Here is a 5,646-nt window from a genome sequence, read left to right as displayed (position 1 = left end):
TCCTATGTGATAATTAATTTTAGGTGTAAACTTGACTGGATTTAGGAACACCTTGGTAAGTGGTACAGTGTTATTTTGGGGTCTGTCTATAGAAGTATTCCCAAGGAAGATTGGCCACTCGTTGGTGGACTGAGTGAAGAAGACCTGACCTCAATGTTCACAGGCCCTATCCGATGGCCTGGGACCTGTGTAGAATAAAAAAGCAGAAGAAAGGCCAATCTGCTCTCTGTCTTCTAGAGCTGGAATGCCCTTCCTCTCTTGCCCTTGAACTTCAGAACTCTAGGCCTTTGGACTCTTGGACTCTACAGGTACTTGGGCCTTTTGGACTTGGACTGGGCCTCGCTGTCAGCTTCTCTGGTTCTCTGGCTTGCTGATGGCCCTTCTTGGGGCTTCTCAGTTTCCATAATCACAGAAGCCAATTTCCCCAATTAAGTCTCTCTCATATCTTTCTCCACACATATATTCTACTGGTTCTGTCTCTTTGGAGGAGACTGACTAATACGCCCCGACTCTTAATTTGACTGGATATAGTGTTTGATGTTGGAAATAATATTCCTTTAACATTTTTAAGACATCTTGACATTATCTTCAGTTTCTTGTGCTACTTTGATTTCTGCTTCATTATTTGTCCCTAGTATGTCAAAAACCTGGGCACTTCTCACACTCTTACAAAAAGAAACTCATGCCTTTTGGTTACAGGAAATTATGTTATCTTATTGATGATTCATTTCCTTTTATTTCTTCTTTCTATAAACTGCTATCTGGGTATTAGACCTCCTAAATTGATACTCCAGTTTTCTTATCATTTCTCCTATAATTCATCCTTTTTCTTTCTGCTTCACTTTTTAAGAGAATGCCTTAGCTTTATATTTCATTGCTTCTGCTAAATTTATCATATTTTTAAAATTTTTTAATAGTTTTTCTCTCTGACTCTTCCTTTTCGAAAACATTATGTTTTTGTTTTATAGAAGCAATATCTTTCTCTGATGAAGTTAAAGTTTTTTGCAGTTTTCTTCTCCTTGAGTGGCCATTGTTTCTTTCTTTCTTTCTTTCTTTTTTTAGATTTTGACTTAAAATATTTTTAAATTTTAGATTCAAGGGGTATGCACGCATGTTTATTACATGGACATATTGTGTAGTGGTGGGGATTGGGTCTCAGTGGCCCATTCCCCAGACAGGGAACGTTGGGCCCATCGGTAGTTTCTGAACCCTAGCCTTGATGTGGCAGAAAGGTGGGTTGGTAGCAGTTAAAGGTATTTCCTTTTGAAAGGCAAGCTGCAAGCTTTAAAGACCCGCCAGGTGCCAGGCAGGTTTTGTTGGAAAAGACCAAATGGTCTCTCATCAAAGTACTAACCAGGCCGCGGGTTCGAGACCCGCCTAGGCAGCGAGACCTCATCCCTACAATAAATCAAAAAATCAACCGGGCGTGGTAGTGCACGCCTGTAGTTCCAGCTACTTGGAAGGCTGAGGCGGAAGGATCGCCGGAGCCCAGCAGGTCGAGGCTGCAGTGGCCGAGAGCGGCCACTGCACTCCAGTCTGGATGACAGAGTGAGACTCCAACTCAAAAAAGAAAAGAAAAGAAAAGAAAAGACCAAATGGCCAGAGACTGATGGCTCTCATGGAAATACAAAAGAGTAACTAATTCACAGACTTATCCACAACCCCTCTTTTGGAGTTGACGGTTTACAACCCTGCAGTTCCAGAAAACCATTTGTTCTTTGAAAAATCTGATTTTGCTGAGTACAACCTTGTAAGATTCCAAGGGAAATATGTAGTCAGTCAACAAGACCCCCTCCCTTACCTAAACAAGGGTATAAGACCCCACTTCTTCCATTCTGGGGGGCTCGATTTGGATGCATTAGCCCTCGAGCCCGCCAGTGTAATAAAGTTGCCACTTCCTATAATAGCCTCGGTGTCACCGTCTATTTTTCCTGCTACAGCCTCCCCCTCCTCCCCCCTTATAAGTGTTCCCAGTGTCTATTATTTCTATCCTTGTGACTGTTTAGCTTCCAGCCTTTGTTTCTTTCAAGTTTCCTTTTTCTATTTGTTATTTTATTTTGGTTTCTAATACCTGTTTTAGGGGCTCTTCTCAAACGTCTGGTTTTCTTGGTTGTTACCTCATTTTTTCTTTTTTTTTTTGAACCGTCACCCAGACTGGAGTGCAGTGGCCGTTCCCGGCCACCGCAGCCTCGACCTGCAGGGCTCTGGCAATCCTTCCGCCTCAGCCTTCCAAGTAGCTGAACTACAGGCGCATGCTACCACGTCCAGCAATTTTTTTGATTTATTGTAGAGATGAGGTCTCGCCTGCCCAGGCAGGTCTCGAACCCGCGGGCTCAAGCAATCCACTCACCTCAGCCTCCCAAAGGCGTGGGATTACAGGCTGAGCCACCGAGCCTGGCAATCGCTTCATTTTTAAGAGTGGAATACTAAGAAGACTGTTGGAAACTTTAAGTTTGTTAGTGGAGTTGTGGAATTGTGGGAATTGCTGTAGGGAATGAAGCTGTACTGTTGCATTGGAAAAACACTATAGTGGCATTAAGTCTTTCTTATGGGACTAGTCAGATTCCCCAGACAAGATTCTTCCAATGCCCTGCTTAGAGAGATGGGACATATTACCAGCAATCTGGGAGCTGAGTTTGGGAAGAGGGATGAGGATTTCAGCATCAATAATTAAATGCTCACTGAATCCCCTTGCTTTGGGTACGGTGCTGCCACTCCCAGCTGGATCTGCATCTCCAGTTCAGGGATGCTTTGGTCTCTTGCTAGGCTGGGGAGGATGAATCCACTCATTTCTATGGAGGGAGATGGGAGATGATCCCAGGATCTAACTCATAAACAATTTAACACACACACACACACACACACACACACACATCTGTCTTCCAGAGGTAACCAGCACCACCAATTCCTGAGTCTAAGGATTTCTTTTGGTGCAAATTGGGTTGATTCTTGGCTTTCTCCAGTACTGGTTTAGAATTCAGCTCTTTCACATCTTCTAACTAGTTACCACTCTTCTAACAGTTTTCCAGCTGCCTCTCTTCTCCCATCCTCTTTTTCTTGGAATTTTGTTTTTCTTCAAAAACAATTCCTTTACTGTCATTTTAGGAAGGCGCAAAAGTGAACATGCAGGTTCAAAGTGCCATCTTATGGAGAAGCCTCCAGGCATCTGTCTTTTCTGGGGCCACTTTCAGCAGTCCTTCCCTCAACCTTCCCTGATTCTCTTCACCCCGTTCTTCTGCCATTCTTTTTTTTTTTTTTTTTTTTTTTTTGAGTTGGAGTCTCACTCGGTCGCCCAGACTGGAGGGCAGTGGCCGCTCCCGGGCACCGCAGCCTCGACCCGCTGGGCTCCGGCGATCCTTCTGCCTCAGCCTCCCAAGGAGCTGGAACTATAGGCGCGCGCCACCACGCCCGGCTAGTTTTTTTGATTTATTGTAGAGATGAGGTCTCGCTGCCCAGGCGGGTCTCGAACCCGCAGGCTCAGGCAATCCACTCACCTCAGCCTCCCAAAGGCGTGGGATGACAGGCTGAGCCACTCTTCTGCCATTCTTATGCCCTTCCATAATTCCTCCCGTTAGCTTTCATTGCACCGCAGTGCACTTTGTGGATAGCTCCTTCCTTTGTCCAATTCAGCAAATGTATGTTGAACACCTACTAGGGCCAAACTCTGTTCTGGGCACTAGGATGACGTGATGAGTAAGATAGTGCCCTTGCTTTCATTCTAGGGACTGAAACAAACAGCAAACAAGTGCACACGTGCACGCACACAACACACACAAGATGATTTCAAATAGTAGTACGTACTGTGAAGAAAATAAAACAGGGTATGGGATAGAGAGACTTGAGGTGGGGGGTGGCAGGACCCTTTTATAATATGGTCTAAGAAGTCCCTTCTGAGGTGATTAATTCAGTCTACATTTGAAAGGGTGCAAAGTAATCAGGGTCCCCAGCCAGCACAGGGAGACAAAGGGACAATTCAGAGAAGAGGTTGAACATGTGGGGGGAATCTTTTGACAACAGACTACAATTTCCTAAGGCCCGGTGGACTTTAGAGAGGTGTGAAGAATGTAGCAATAAAAGTCAGGGAGATGCGGAATGGGAAGTCGAAACCTCTCATGGTGGCCGAGGGGAACAGGGCTGCAGAGGCTTGATGGAATTAATCCTGATGGCTTTTTTAGTGCAAGGTGAGTATTTGACATTGTAGAGTCTTTAGGCCATACTCCTCTTTTGTAAGAGAAACAAGCTCACCAGAACAGACACACAGATATTCTGGGGTCACTGACCTCTGCTAGAGCCCTCAGTGGGTGGCAGAACTGGGGGAGGGAGATGTCACTGGAGCCAGCAAATGGAGCTGCACCAGTTTTCCCAGGATGCTCTGACAAGGGCATGTGTCGAGGTCCAGGGAAGAGGGAGGTGTGCTTCACTGCAGTACTTATGTGTGTGGTCACGCAAGTACAGGCACCAACTCATAGCATTATGTAAGCATTGCTCACACTTCATTCAAGCGAGGCTTTCTCCATGCCTAGTCCTCACCTTTGGAAATTTCATTAACATAAAGTTCAATTTGGCCGGGATCGGTGGCTCAGCCTGTCATCCCAGTACTTTGGGAGGCCGAGGCGAGTGGATAGCTTGAGCCCGCGGGTTCGAGACCAGCCCGGGTCACTTGGCGAGACCTCGTCTCTTCCATAAATCAAAAAATTAGCCGGGCGTGGTAGCCCGCACCTGTAGTTCTGGCTATTTGGAAGGCTGAAGCGGAAGGATCGCAGGAATCCAGCAGGTCGATGCTGGGGTGGTCGTGAGTGTGACCCTGCATTCTAGCCTAGGCGACAGAGTGAGACTCCAACTAAAAAAAAAAATTCAATTGAATGAACTCAAAGGTCACTATGATGGGTGCTAAGGCCTTTGCCAGCAGAGATTTGGGAGTAGAATATTCCAGACTGTGAGAAGTGTCTGTGATCCTTTGATGTCCTTCTCTGACTATTGGTGCAGCCAAGTCAGTCACACTGGCTTGACGACCTTGTGCCCGACTCCCTTGAATGGAGATGTGGGTGGCTGTTGGTACCGGGCATCCTGCCTCTCACGTAGGTGAAACACCTGACCCCTGTCCTCTCTCACGGTCATCTGCTGACAGGGCTGCACTCACGAGCTTTGATAAAGCCACAGAGGACAGAAACAGCTTCTTGTCACCCTGCTGCGGAGGGAGCATCTACACAGGGTGGCCTCTGATGGGTTTTTATACACCAGTATTCTCATTTCCCTCATGAACCCGAGAGTGACTGATACTCCACGTCACCCAATGACTTCACACGCACTGAGAAGGGGAACGGGGTTGGGTGCTATTTTCTCTAACTTTGTGGTAGATCTTTCTTTCTTTCTTTTGGGGTTTGTTTGTTTGTTTGCTTTTCTAGGTACAGAATCATATTATCTGTGAAAAGAGATAATTTACCTTCATCTTTTATTATTTTGATACATTTTATTTCTTTACCTGCCTGATGGCTCTGGCTAAAACTTCCAACATGTGATCGATCGTTCTTTCTTTTTTCTTTTTTCTTTTTTTTTGAGCTGGAGTCTCACTGTCACCCAGACTGGAGTGCAGTGGCCGCTCCCAGCCACCGCAGCCTCAACCTGCTGGGCTCCAGCGATCCTTCC

Source organism: Carlito syrichta, unplaced genomic scaffold (assembly GCF_000164805.1).
Source record: "Carlito syrichta isolate Samal-C Ts95f unplaced genomic scaffold, Tarsius_syrichta-2.0.1 Scaffold56983, whole genome shotgun sequence".
Lineage (NCBI taxonomy): Eukaryota > Metazoa > Chordata > Mammalia > Primates > Tarsiidae > Carlito > Carlito syrichta.
Note: the sequence above shows the minus strand (reverse complement) of the source record.